Source organism: Crocuta crocuta, unplaced genomic scaffold (assembly GCF_008692635.1).
Source record: "Crocuta crocuta isolate KB4526 unplaced genomic scaffold, BGI_CrCroc_1.0 scaffold47, whole genome shotgun sequence".
NCBI classification, from domain to species: Eukaryota; Metazoa; Chordata; class Mammalia; order Carnivora; family Hyaenidae; genus Crocuta; species Crocuta crocuta.
The window spans coordinates 843504-859203 of record NW_027531995.1 but is presented as its reverse complement, the minus strand read 5'-3'; the positions used below and the strand labels follow the sequence as shown (position 1 = coordinate 859203).

General features: G+C 39.1%; 1 protein-coding gene across 2 annotated transcripts in view; it reads right to left on the bottom strand.

The window, feature by feature from the left end:
- IMMP2L (inner mitochondrial membrane peptidase subunit 2) overlaps positions 1 to 15700 on the bottom strand; it is an 855505-nt gene that overhangs the window by 839670 nt on the left and 135 nt on the right. For both annotated transcript variants that reach the window (XM_077775070.1, XM_077775071.1), the window contains exon 2: positions 15474 to 15546. The gene's annotated coding sequence lies outside the window, so the exon portion shown is untranslated. The remainder of the gene's footprint in view (positions 1 to 15473; positions 15547 to 15700) is intronic.

Genomic DNA, 15700 nt, shown 5'->3' with positions numbered 1-15700 from the left:
ACAACACAGAAGCAGAACAAGATGAAAGAAAAGGAGCTGGGAAGGGGAGTTTTCCACTCATAATAAAAAGGGGAGCTGGGAAGGGGGAGTTTTCCATTCACATCATAAAAATAATGGGTTTTTTTTTACAGGGAAAGGAATGTAAGTGGGTACTCTAAGAAGGAAATAGGCAGAATCGACTTGGGAAGAAACAAAACACCAGAAGGATTAAACAAAACACCAGAAGGAGCCCCGAAAGTGGTTTACATGCCAAACAAAACAAGAGTGAGACAAATTTATGCAGGAAAAATGTGGTTCAGCATTCAGACATCAAGAATCTGACATGATTCTTTTCCAGCACCATCTTGTTCTATGATGGTACCCTTCATATTCCCTATGCCTTTACTTGTTCTACTCCTTTGGCCTCGATTTCTTCCCACCCTCTCCACTGCAGACTCCTAATAATACAAGCTCAAAACTCACTCCTATTTTATGAAGTCACAGGCAATCTCCAATCACTTAGCTACACCATCCCATGGCACACCAAAGCTTTGTTTATACCTCATTTTAGACACTTATATTCTGAAGCTGCCATTTATTTACATATTCGTCTTCCCCACCACTATACCTAAGGGTGCTTTTTTGGGAGGAGGGGGCTATGTTATCTTTTTTTAACTGTGGTAAAATATACATGACATAAAATGTACCATATTAACCATTTTTAAGTGCACAGTTCAATAGGGATAAGTATACTTCTATTGTTGTGCCCCAGATCTCCAGAACTCTTCTCTTGCAAATCAGAAACTCTGTATCCATTAAACAACTCCTCGTTCTTCCCTACCCCCTACCCCTGGTAACCATCACTCTGCTTTCTTTCTCTATGAATTTCCTCTATGTGCGGAACCTCTAGGTACCTCACATAAATGGAATTCGTCTTGTGACTGACTTATTTCACTCAGCAAATGTCCTCAAGGATCACCCATGTTGTAGCATATGTCAGAATTTCCTTCCTTTTCAAGGCTGAGTAATGTCCTACTATATGTATGTACCACATTTTGTTTATCCATTCACCATCCATGGATGCATGGGTTGCTTCCACTTTTTGACTATTGTAATTAATGCTGCTATGAACATGTGTCTTAGAGACTGTTTTCAATTCTTTTTTTAATGTTTATTTTTGAGAGAAAAAGCACACAAGAGTCGGGGATGGGCGGAGAAAGAGGGGGACAGAGGATCTGAAATCGGCTCTGTGCTGACAGCAGTGAGCCTGACACGGGGCTCGAACTCACAAACCATGAGATCATGACCTGAGCCGAAGTCGACTAAGCCACCCAGGCACCTCCCCACCCCCATTTTACATTAAGAGTGCACAAGGGTTTTAATTTCTCCACATCCTCGCCAATACTTGTTACTATTTTTTTAATAGTAGCTATCCTAATGAGCGTGAGTTAATAGCATCTCAATCATGGTTTTCATTTGCATTTTCCTTTCCATACTCTTATCAGCCATTTATATATCTTCTTTGAAGAAATGTCTATACATGTCCTTTGCTCATTTTTTAATTGGATTATTTGGTTTTTGTTGTTGAATTATAGGAGTTTTTATAGACTCTGGATATTAACCTCTTATCAGATATATGAACCAGAGAGATTTTTTTTTAATTCACTTTTCTATTCCCTAATTTTCCACAATGGATTTTATGTAATACAGAAATACATTTTGAGTTCAATGTGTTTCTTCCATTAAAAAAACTTCCATATAATACAAAATTCAAAATATCCAAAAGGGAATATACAATAGAAAATAAGACACCCTCTCATCCCTGTTCTCCAGCTACTCACTCCCTGGAGGCATTTTCCATTTTCTAATTATTCCCTCCAGAGATATTCTGTGCATATACAAGAAAATATGTATCTTAATTTAGACTCCTCCAAAATATTAACCTATTAATACCCACTGTTCTCCATCCTTTTATTGACTTAACAATTATTCCATTTCAGTGTATATAAACTGCCTTATTCATTTTAACTACTACACATTTTACTACATGTACCATAATTTATTTATCCAATTCCCTAAGAATAGGCACTTAAGTTGTTTCTAATTCTTGCCAAGAATACCCTTAAATATATATTATTTCATCCAAGTACAAGATCTGCACAATAAATTGTAATAAGGAATCAAATCATATGTGTATTTAAGTTTTGTTAACTATTTTCAAATTGGTGTCAATGAAAACTGTAAAAATCCATACTCCCATTAGCGATGATGAACCTGCCTATACCCTCAATAACACATTGTTTTCAAGCTTTGTTTCTTTGTCAATCTGACAGACTACTAAATCTAACATTTAGGTCATTCACAATCTAACCTCAATTTACATGTCCCATGGCCTTTTACTGTAGCCAAATAGTTGGTTCTAAATTCAGGAACAAAGGTAGTTCCCCTATGTCTTTGTTCAAACCCTGTTTTGAATGTTCTTCCCTTCCTTCAAAGGTCAGTTCAAGATGATCTCTCTGCCCTCCCTGCAAATACAAAAGACCACATTGATTTAACAACTGTTTAGTAAGAACCTACTATATTGTATAAAACTAAATGAATTTTGTGCAATGGAAGATCATAGCAGGGAAAGTCAACCTAGAATGGACAGTGGCCTCTATAACTTTAAGCTATGCAGGCATACCTCGTTTTATTGCACTACTCCTTATTGTGCTTCACGGGTAATGTTTTTTGTTTGTTTGTTTGTTTGTTTGTTTTACAGATTGAAGTTTGTGGCAATGCTGCATCAAGCAATTGCCTCAGTGTCCTTTGTTTTAATAGCATTTGCTCACTTCATGTCTCTGTGTCACATTTTGGTAACTCTCACAATATTTCAAATTTTTTCATTATTATTATATTTGCTATGGTGATCTGTGATCAGTGATCTTTGATGTTACTATTGTTAATTGTTTTGGAGCATGGCAAACCATGCCCATAAAAGATAGTGAACTTAATCAATAAATATGTGTGTTCTGACTGTAGATATGGTAGAAATAGCACTATGTCATGTCTTGGGCTATGTAATACATTTTGAAGACAAAAAAACGAACTTTAAATTAGTAGAGATACAAAGAGATGAGACTGCAGTATAATAAAGATGTTAATAAGGGACATGACTATTAGAATTTTATCTTGAACTAAACAACATCAAGCATTCTCAAACTCGGAAGTGTAGAGTTTTCAATAAGTATAATGCATTAGTATGTCACTGACCATTCCTCTAAGTATTTTAAACTACAACACTTTGAAACTAGAATTATATTTAATGTATCACTTGCCTCAAGATTTCAACTTCACAAGACTATTTGCATTCTCTCCCCCAACCCCAAAATAATCTTTCTACCTAACTCTGCCTTGCCCTACTGGCTTCAATCACAGAGACTGGTCTCAAGGAATTTGGAATCTAGTCTTTCCTGCCATAAATATCAAATAATGTGTCTCTGACTCGATACAGAAAGTGGCCATATAATTCGTGCTATTGGAGGGAGGACCAACATCTCAAGCTAACAACTAGGAAATAAATGTGATTAGGAGCACACAAAATGAATATCCCAAAGTGTATACCTTTCACAATAAGATACAAACTGCCTTAATAAACAAGACATATTCAAAAGGAAAAAATGCATTTTTTCTAAGAAACAGCTAAATAATACATCTTTTCAGTGGTATTACCTTCTTAACCCCAAATTATTACTGCCTTTTATCATTTGTCTGCAAAACCAAAAGAAATTAGTTAAATAACCAAGTATGACTCATTAACCAAATTATTCCTCACAATTGTTTTTTTTTTTAATTTTTTAAGTTTATTTATTTTGAGAGATACAAAGACAGCATGAGTGAGGGAGAGGCAGAGAGAGAAGGAGACTGAGAATCCCAAGCAGGCTCTGTGCTGTCAGCACAGAGCTCAACATGGGGCTCGAACTCATGAAACCACTAGATCATGACCTGAGACAAAACCAAGAGCCAGATGCTTGACCAACTGAGCCACCCAGGCTCACATTTTTTTCTTTTTTTTTTTTAATGTTTTATTTATTTTTGAGAGATAGAGACAGCATGAGCAGGGGTGGTTCAGAGAGAGAGGGAGACATAGAATCCGAGGACAGGCTCCCTGCTCTGAGCTGTCAGCACAGAGCCCAACGCGGGGCTTGAACCCACAAACTGTGAGATCATGACCTGAGCTAAAGTCGGACATTCAACCAACTGAGCCCCCAGGCTCCCCCCACATTTCTTTATGAGTTAAAATTTACATAGGATTCTAACAAACAGCTCGGACAGTGCTCAAAAGTAACCTATAAAGTACATGTTAGTCCCATTTTTCCAAAACTACAAAATGACGTTCAGAGACAAAAAGTTCATGTTCACATAGCTGATAGTAGAGCTAGCACTTGAATAAAACCTCATAAACCTCTTCCATATTCTTTTCACCATACATCAGCACTTTAAAATCTAAAAAATTATATTTAATGCCTATTTTTTAAGTTTTAAAATAAAGGTTTTAATGAAACATTTAGAATATTAGCATCATACAGTTATACACACCACACATCTCACACAATTTTCATCTGAAACTTAAACTATTACTGTCCTAACTCATATGTTCAGACTACGGTACTTCTCTTATACATGAGAAATAGATTCATAAAAAAGCTAATTAGTTTATGAAGCGAAGCCCCTCAAACTCCTTATATAATGATACTAATAGTTATTATTTAACAGAACTAAATACTAATTACTTAGTATTTAAATGTAACACTAATAAAACTCTTATTAAACAAGCTCTTTGAAATATACCAAAATGCTTTGTGAATAATCTGCTAGAACAGGCAAACTAAAATTTAAGGGAATAAGGCTACATACTGTATGATTCCAACTATGTGACATTCTGGAAAAGGCACAACTATGGAAACAGTAAAAAGATCTACAATTGTCAGGGTTTGAGAGGAGAGATGGATGACTAGGCAGAATACAGTGGACTTTGAGGACAATGAAACCACTGTATATGATACTATAATGGTGGACACATTCTATTGTTCAAATGCACAACAGAATTTACAATACAAAGAATGAACCCTAATGCAAACTATGGGCTTTAGGTGATAATGCTACCTCAATGCAGGTTCATCAGTTGTAACAAATGTAACATTCTGGTAAGTAATGTTGATAATGGGAGAAGCTATGCATCCATGGGGGTGAGGGTATATAGGAATTATCACTCAGTTTTGCTGTGAATCTAAAACTGCTCTAAAAAAGTAAAATCTGTTTTAAAAAATTAACACAAATATCTGTGGCTAACTCTAATCCTTTCCTACCAAGTGTTGCTCCTTTGGTCCACTATTACCTACTTAGCAAAGAACACCTTTGACTATCATGAACCCTAACCTTCAGTTGAACTCTTCTTTACAGACTCAGTGCCCCTCACAATGCCCACTCTGTCCTTTGTCGCCCACTCATCCTCAAACATGACATTGGTAGACTAAGCCCAAATAGAGGCAGAAAACTTGGTACAGACAACAGACAAAGAAGGTACGTATTGGAGAAGGAAGTAAAGAATTCCTAAAGAGAGAAATCAGCAGGAAAATCCACAAGACAGAGCAGAAAGGAGAAAAGAATCCTGAGATGCTTTGAATTTACTGGTCTACATAATATGAAAAATCCATAAGATTAAATTTTCCTAAAATGTAAAACATGGTATTACAAACATTTGCCTTCTTTAAACAAAAAAACAAAAAAAAAAGTTTTTGCTGTACATGATTCTAAAGCCAGAACACCAGAACTTGATAATGTGTTTACAACATGTCCTCCAGCTACAAGTGAGATGATTTTTCAAAGGCTGACCATAAATGCTACAGATATTTGTCAAAAGAAAGATATATAAAAGTGTGTGTGTCAGAGTGCCATGACAAAGACCTACCTCTCAGAATAAAATTTGGGATAAAATTGCAAAGATTAAATTTTTATTATTTATCATATGGAAGAGAGATGTACACTTTTATCTTCTGGGCATTCTTAATCTAAGAAGTCAAAAACATGCTGTGAGTTACCAAACTGAGCAGGAGTTCAGTGAGATTCTGAAGCAGTCATATAGGAATGATTGTGGGCGAGGGGGGTGCTTGCTTTGGTCACCATTGAGAACAGGCTAAGCACCTGGCAGATCCAAACACCTGAGTCATTTAGGAGAGGCTAAGGGCTATAGTGACAAATCAGGAGTCCATAAGACAGGCTTAAAGATAGTTCTGGCAGGAGCCACCACCATCATCAGTACCACCTTAGCAAATAATGACTCCCAGGAGCTAAAATTTCAGAAGAGGCGTAAAGACTGGACTTCTGCCAGTGATCCCATTTAGTTCAGCTAATAGCAATTAAACACCACTTGAAGTACCAAGCATTAAGTTAAAGGTGCCAGATGACAATGAAGAGTAAGATGTAGCCCCTGCTTTAAAAGTTTCTAATCCAACATAGGGTAAGGCAAGTCCACAAAACAGAGCAAATTCCAAAAGACAGATATAAAAACAGACATTCAGAGATTTCATCAAGGAGGCAGACTATCTAGGATAAAGCCTATGGTCACTCAGGTGACTGACAGGCTCTTGCTAAGGTTAGTGTTCTTGCTCACAATATTCTCTTCTCGGATGTATTACTTCTACAGCAGAAGATGTGAAAAACTTGAAAAATTTATCTATTGCTTTAATGATTTACAAAGGATTTTTCATAAAGTCTTCATTGAAACTCTAAGCTATACTATGTTGGGTAGAGGTGGTTTTCCAACCCCCCAGGATGGTCCCCAATGATACATGCCTCCTATACTGTGTAATCTGACTCTGAATCAGGGCTGGCCCATGAGACCAATCAGACATCAAAAATGATGATATGTGACTTCCAAGGGTAGGTCACAAAAGGCTCTACAGATTCCACATTGGTCTCTTATATGTCACTCTGGGGAAGCCAGCTCCTATGATGTGAGGGCAGCTGAATGGTCAGCCCCTTATGGAGAGGAACCAAATTGTCAACACTAACTTGCCAGCCATGTGAGTGGGCATTTTGAAAATGAACCTTTTAGCCTCAGACATGCCTTCCAATAACTACACCTCCAGCTGGTATCTGACAGTAACCTCATGAGATCCTGAGCCAGAACCACCCAAACTGCTGACCCACAGAAACCATAATATAATAAATGATTATTGTTATTTTCAGCCACTGAGTTTTTGATATGTTACAAAGCAACCAGAGAACTAATGCATCCCAATTTCACGTGTGAGGCTCAGAGAAACTAACTTAGCTACCAGCATTTAGGAGTGGAGAGGGAAACCTGATCTAGAACCCAATCTGAGGCTTTAGGTTCAGTTTCCTTGCCATTAAACAATACTACCTTTCAAGTAAAATGTGTTAGAATACCATAAGGATGATGGTTCCTATGTGATTCTATGACCAGCACTCATATACCAGGCATCCCACAGTAAAAAAAAAAAAAAAAAAGACAGGTCCCTATATACATAACAGACATGATGGCACCTATACTATAATTCAATTCATGGGCTCCATGGTACTTTGTGGGGTTTTTACTGTCTCCTGGAAGATTTCTATTTTTTTAATATACAGATTTTAAAAATAAAAACCTGTTTAGAGCATTTTAATATTCAACAATCACATTACTGACATTGAGAATATTTATACACTTTACAATCTTAATCACAGTAAACATTCATATAATTTTAAATAGAATTAATATGTCAGATGAGAAATGCTCAACTGCTAATTGTTTCTTTAAGGATGTACTTTTTTGCTTTTGGTCTTCAACACTTTAGCGTTATGCAAATATAGTAAATAAAATACATCATCATAATGCTCATGATGGTGAAATCTTAAATCCAAATCTCTAAAATGTTGCTATCTTGCAGGGCAAGGTGGCTAGCTCTCAGCCTGTCATCTAATGGGGAGTCAACAGAATATTTCATTGTCAAAACCACATCTACATGTAATGTCCCTTCACACAATCACCTCTTTTGACCCACACAATCTTACAAGGTAGGACAAGTTTACTACCATCCCCACTTTCCAAAGCATGATGGGGCTTAGAGAACTCTAAAGAACTTAACTAAGGACATATGCTATTAAAAAGAATCACAGGGGCACCTGGGTGGCTGAGGTGGTTGTGTGTCCAACTCTTGGTTTTGGCTCAGATCACCATCTCACAGTTTGTGGGTTGGAGCCCCACCCTGGGCTCTGTGCTGACAGTGCAGAGTCTGCTTGGGATTCTCTCTCTCTCCCTCTCTCTGCACCTCCCCTGCTTGCTTGCTCCATCTCTCTCTCTCTCAAATTAAATAAACATTGAAAAACAAATAAAAGAATCACAAAAATACGACCTATAACTTTTTAGCTCTATGTCTAAGATTTTTCTGCTGCACCATATTTTATCTCTCTACCCTGGCTGCCAATAGAACACCTGGGGGCACTTTGAAAAATATCAGTACCTGGACATCAATCCCAGGGGTTCTGATTCGATTGCTCTGGTCTGTTTTAGTCATCTAGCATATAATAAACCAGTGGTAGTAAGTCCACAGAAAGTTTGTACTAGACAAAGAGAAATTGTGGATATCTCTACATGTCAGCTGAAACATCTTTATCCTCCAGAGCTCCCTAAAAGACACAGATATCTTGCAGTAAACCAAACAGAACAAGGAGGATGAGGAGATGAAACACTGAAACCCATTCTGCCACCATCATGGGACCACCAAGGAGTATTTTATTCCCTTGACCCCACTCCTTGAACCTCAGCATCATATTCCTTCACTCCACTCCAAGTTCTAGCTCAGGTGTCACCTTGAGATTTCACCCGTGTGAAATCCTCAGGATAACACAAAAGAAAGAAGTCCATTTTTTTACATCCACCTTACCTTGAATCTCTATAACAGTTTATATGCTGCATAAAGTATTTACTTACACATCTATTTCTCTCACTGACCTGAGAAGTCCTTAAGGGCAGGATCCCTGTCTCATTCATCCTTTCCAACCTATGCATCCTTCCATCTTTTATAGCCTTGAAGATACCAGATATTAATGTCTGCTAAATCAAATGATTTTTTAATGTTTGGCATGGTTAATTCCCCTTTAGCTTCCTAGTATACACTCCTCTGACATTTTTCAGTTTTTCATACAAGAAAGGGGACTTTTTTCTCCCACAACTGGATTAGGTCAGAGAATAATGTAAGTGAAAAAAGGCCAAATGCAGTGAGAGCAAGTTAGCAGTAGAACTCTGGACTAGGGGGAAAAAAAAAAAGGTAAATAGGATATTCAAGAGTGGGGGTCAGGTATGCATTTTTTGTTTGTTTGTTTTAAAGGGACGATTAGGCAAAGACAGTGAAAACCTGATTTTCATTCACTAGAAAGCAAAAAAGAACCGTGATTTACAGGCAATTATATTTTCAACACCTCCCTCTCTGTGGGGCTCCTTCCTCTCAGCATACAGACATGCTGTCTCTCCCCTCAAAAAAAAGAAGTCTGCCACACCAATTCTCATCTTTGGACGTATATTAGAGCTTTGAAAATTCTGGACTAAAGACCAGCCAAGGTAGAATCTCTGAGGAAAGGCCCAGGCATACTTAACTCTCTCCTTACTTCCTCCTCTCCTACTCATTCCTTTTACCCACACAGTGTACTTTTTGCCCCCACCAGACAATAGAAGCACTAATTCTAATAGGCACTTTACAATCCTCATCATGCTTGATGATTCATAGCAGTAGTTTTAATTGGGTTGTACTTCTTGAAACTCTGCAAGTTGGCCTGAAAAGTTTTGCTTTCTCTTTTCCCCCAGCTTCCTGGCCACTCCCCTTCATATCTTTACATGTGTCTCTGTCTTGGTTTGTCCCAAAAATTTCAGTATTCTCCAAAATTTACTTTGAGCCCTTTCTCTTTCTATGCAGTTCCTCTAAGCACTTTTGTCCTTACCCATGCCTTCAACTACTCTCCACATAGTAAGTAAGCACTCAGAAATCTGCCTCTGCGTCTGCCTCTGCCACATCTCTTGTGACACTCCAGGACCCTCTATATCCAACAGCCTCCTAGACAGCCCCAACTCATCAGGGACATGACCAGCAAGCTCCTTAATCACTTGTCCCAGCCCAAATTCATCAGCTGCCCCCCAGAGTTGCCTCCTCTGCTCTTTCCCCTCTCACTGATCAGAAATCTTGCAGCTACCCCAGCATCCTCACTCTCCCCTTCCTATTACATTCAAACAGTCACGAAGACCAACCAATTTTCCCTCCTTCATATTTTTCCTAAACATTCTAAGTTGCCCCACTACTTCCAGCCTTGCCTCAGCTCTCGAGCTGCCATCACCCATACTAATGCACTGTCTGCTCAGGCCTCCAGGCTTGCCACAGCCCAGCCCAGCACCTCACTCTACCCCCAATCTACCCAGCACACTGCTTTCACGGTGACCTTTCATGTGACGCACAATGCTGCACGTGGCATAGAAAGTATGCCCTGACTTAGCTATCCAGTTTCATCTCCTTTCACTCCTGACTTTGTCCTTCACACCGTAATGTAACCGACCTACATATAGTTCCGTGAACACACCATGCCCTCATAATGCCATACAACTACTCAGGCTATTAACCCCACGTGGAAATGCTCTCTGCTGCTTGTCAACCTGCCCACTTCTACTCGACTTTCAAGATTCAGCTGAAAACATGACCACTGCTAAAATCCTCCCGTGGCATTTCCACCAGGGATCAAGAGCTCCTGCTAGCCTTCCTTTGCACTTATCTCCATTATGGCAAATAGTATGCAATACATGAACTGTTGGTCAGGATGTCTATTGTCCTACTAAACTAGAAGATCCTTGATCAAGGACAGTGACTTCATCTTTATAGCCTCAGCACCAGTTCAGTGCACGAAGCATACATATAGTTGGAAAAAAAAAAAAAAAAAGAACTCTAGGCTAATGAAAGGACAAGAAGATCGACTGGATTTCAAGTACAGGAAAAGTCCAGATCTGGGGTTCTTGAGTGGCTCAGTTGGTTAAGCACGTGACTTCAGTTCAGGTCAAAATCTCATGATTTGTGGGTTCAAGCCCTGCATCAGGCTCTGTGCTGACAGCGCAGAGCCTGGAGCCTGCTTCAGATTCTGCCTCCCTCTCTCTCTGGCCCTCTCCTGCTGGCACTCTGTCTCTCTCTTAAAAATAAATAAGTATTTAAAAAAAGAAAAAGAAAAATTTTAAACAAAAGACAAAGACCAGATCTTTTAAACAAAAGAAAGTACAGACATCTATTCTTAGGTCCCATCCATTAAAAAAACAAATAGAAATACATGACTATTCATGTAATATCAAATTAGCAAAAATGAAAAAGAAAAAAGAAAGCATCATTGGACTAAGCAGCAATAAGGAGGTAAGTAAGAGTCTCCAATGGAGCAGCTGACAAAAGATCAACAGAAAGTCCAGAGAAAAAGGTGTTTCTTTCTCTGAGTCAAATAATTCATCAACCTAAGTCCATGGACTGAGCAAAAATCGGCACCTTTCCTCTGTTATTTCACCACTCCTCCCCTTTGTCTTTATTCCCCATTGTCTTTCCCAGACCCCACTATTAAATTCCAGATTCCAGGGGTAATGTCCCTCTGCTGGGAAATAATCCACAAATCCTGCCAGTGGATTATTCTGAGATATAAGGCAGGGGTTGGGAAGGTTGGTAACCTTTGTTCTTGTGGCCAGGACCCAGAGGGAAGAAATGAAACTACTATTTACTGATGGCTAATTCTGTACCAGATATTGTGCTACTTTACAAACGATCAATAAATCTCACAGTAATCATGAGCAATTATCCCATTTTACAGATAAAGAATTTGTATCCAAGATCACAGCTAAGCAATCACAGAGCCTACCTGAGAACCCACAAGTAATAGCCTCTAGGTTATTTCTATACTCCTGACTGCCTCAATATGAGGGATGCTGTCCAGCTGCTCTAGGCTGGAACTCAGAATATATTATCCTCCAAAATCCTATTATAAATGTTGGCAAGAGTCTATAGTACCACTGATACATAATGGGCATACAGTGACTTAAAGTAGTTTTTTGGGGATCCTGATCCGGAAATCTAAATGCTATTTGTTATTTGGGTCCTATAAGTACATTGTTCAACACTACAAACAAAAATGGACTTGTAAATGAATTTCTGGAATACAATGGGCTCTTAAGTGAGCCTTTTCTTTAAGAATATGTTTCTTCCACAAAAACATCACCAAGGATAGAAGCTATTTTACCTCGTTAACTTGTAAGAGCATTGACACCAGAAGACACCTGTGGGAAGTGTCTGCTTCTCTGACCAGGTGCTCCTTTAGCATGTGCTGGCATTTGAATAAAACATCACACTAAACCCGACAGACAAGACCTGATGACAGAATGCCACAAACTACAGCTGAAAGGCCTATAATCTACTGACAAAATGTACTCCTTAGCGAAGTGAAGACAGATGTCTGGTGTAAAATCTGATGTCTGTGGACTTGTCTTTCTTGGCTTCCAGCGCTGTATTAGATACACTAAATACACAGCTTAGCTGTATATTAAACCAACAACTTGGCAAAATCATGACAGTTTGGACATGAAGCATCAGCATTTTTATTGTAATTCTTATAAACCAAAGACACTTCTGAAATAGAAATCCTAAATTTAAGCACTCAGCTAAATGCAGTAGTATGTCTTTCCCACGATAGGAACAGTGTCAGAGCTTTTTAAACACATTTATAGAAACCCTTTCCCTTCATTTTTCAAGCTGACACTCTTTAGGCATAGCTATGGAATGATTTCATAGGAGAATTCAAGCCATATCAGGGGTCAGTCCTTGTCCCAGAAATTCTAGAATCGGATAGAACAAGTGATTGTGAAAATGCAAACACCCACCTCAGGAAAGTGAAGTACGAGATACGTTACTTCAGTACCAAGGAAAATCAGTAAGAATGTGATGGGTGACCAGATAAAAAAGGAGTTAACAGTATCTACCTTCCAGACGCTGTTTTTTACACACTTTTTAATATACTCCTTGTTCTGTTTTAACGGGTGAGAAATTAAGGGAGCAAAGTTTTAACTGGTCCAAAGTCGCAGAGCTAATGAGATAAGAGCCAGGACTCAAGCCCATGTCTAAAAGAATGTAAAAGACAGAGCCACTTCTACAGGGGCCTTGGGGTGGAGCAAGGGGTGGCAGTACACAGTCAAGAACATAGAGCTAGAAGGCCAAATATGAACATATAATCGTGAAACAAATAGTTGAAGAAGTAGATACAAACTGTTGACAAGGTTCATCTGAGAGTAGGTTCTTAAGAGATTTGCTTTCCATCTTTTACATCCCTGAAAGATTCATTTTTAAATAACTTGTTTTAACCTTATATAACCAGAAAAGGTCATCTTCAATAAAAAATGAGGTTAAATGTACAAGAAACTCATACAGGTGAACAGTCTAGTATTTATTTTCTTAAGTGTATCCCCCATAACACTCTCCATGTTTTCTCATCTTACATTATCTTTAAGCAACAATTCAAAATACTATCATCATGTAATTTTTATGCTGGTACAATACACTTACTACACTGGAAAATGACTGTAACACTGTAACACCACACCAACCAGTCTTAAGGGTTAACTTGCCTCAAGCTTATGCACTTCTTGCTTGCTGACCTAAGTCCGTTGGTCTGCAGCCAAACTAACATACTTTCCTAGAGATTTGCAAAGCACTGGCCTTGAGGAGTGAAACACCAAACTTTCCCAGAAGATAACACCTAATCACATTCAAAGACAGCTGGCACTGATGCAGCAAGACTGTTCAGGGTCATGTCAACATACCACTAACTGCCTGGGCCCCAGCTTCTCCTGAATGTGGCATCCTGCCCCCCTCCCCATTCTTCATGCCTTTCACTTTAAAACTCTCCAGCTTCACCTGGACTGGAAAGATGGTCTTTGGGACATTCATCCACCATCCTCCCAGGTTGCTGGCTTCCTCAACAAAGCAATCTTTCCCTTCCCACCATCACTTGTCTCTCAAGTATTGATTTTCCAGCAGCCAGCTGTCAAACCTGAGTTCAGAACTGATTCTCTGTCCAGTAACAACACTATTCTAAAAAAGGACACAATTCACCATGTCAGTAATCCTTAAATGTTTATCACTGAAAGTACCAGAAGCAGAAAAATAGCACTGTACACCCACAACACTGCATAGACCTCCACATGACTAAGCTCAATAGTATAGGGAAGGTGTTTACATCATCACTTAACTGTTCTGAAAATCCACAAAAAGCCTGGTGAAAGGCCTGCCACAAATAGCCATTTCCAACACAGGCTCATCATTCTTACCATCCTACTTCTACATCAGTGCTCAGTCTTTTGGGAAAAGATAATAAATAAATATCTACCGAATCTGTGAATGAACCCATCATCCATTACCATTTTCTACAGTTTTTCATACATATGGTTACATATATGGTTATCTACCACTTGAGCACAGACAAATAAGGCAGGTTAAGGGTACAGGCAGCCAGTGTCAAGTTGCCAAAGAAAGCAATTCTGGCTTTCCTGTGTAAGTATCCAAGAAAAGTTTGCTACATTCTTGCTCGTGGCTAGCCTGAATTTTAACTAACTTAAAACATTTAGTGATATGGGACACATAGGATACATAAGGTATTCCCAGTGTTCTGAGAGGAGCTGTTTCATTCCAGGAAGAAGGTAGAAGAATGGAAAGTGATTGAAGATTTGCACAGAAGAGCCAATGCAAGACATCACACTGAAAATCACAGCAACCCTCCCAGTGTTTCAGTATGCTGTTTGGTCACTTTTCAGAAGGAAAGAGAGTATTTGTGAGGGGGTTTCAAAGTGAAAGTCAAGGGAAAAAGGCCCTGCCTGGTAATTCCACTGCCGTACCAAAAAACAAAAACAAACAAAAACAAAACAAACACACACCAAAAAAAAACCATCTATGAACTTGAGAGAAGATCCCAAAAGAATTTCAATAGTTATGATATTATTTTTACCCTTTGGCATTCTAAAAATTTTTACATTAAGTCTCTTTTTAAAAATCTGTGGGTGGGTTCCTGTCAATAATCAAGCAGGGCCATGACTGTTTAATCGGGGATTGATCAAAGCTAGCTTAGAAAGATGGATGGGAAGCAGACAACTGTAAGACCAACGTTCCAAAGATGGGAGGGGTAATGACAGTGTTTTTGTGGGGTCAAGTGGCTAAAAGGGATCTATGTCACGCTGTCAAACTCCCAGGCAGTTCTACAGGCTCCAGGGCTGGAAAAACTCTTGGATTCAGAGCCTGTGACCCTTGAAGGTGGGCGTCAGGGTGCTGACGATAACGGTACAATTTGGCCCCCAAATCCCCCAGGGGCAGTTCTGGGTCTCAAATTTTTCTCTCCCTTGCTCTTTCTGATATAAGAAAGCTCCTAGCTCCTTCCACCCCTGATCATTCCTTACTTACCCTTTCTCCCGTTCTTCCTCGGTGAGAAGGGGTAAGTGGTTATTTTGTGCCCTCGCCCAATTTGGCCAAAACCCTAAAAGTAAAAATGACAGAGACAGACAGGTGCTTTAAAATCCTGATGTTGAAGCCTCAGAACTCCCACCACCTGCCCAACACTTCAAGGTGGAGAGCAGCGTGTCCCCACAGCGCTCCCTCACGGCCAGGGCTTGGAGCCGGAGCTGTCCCTT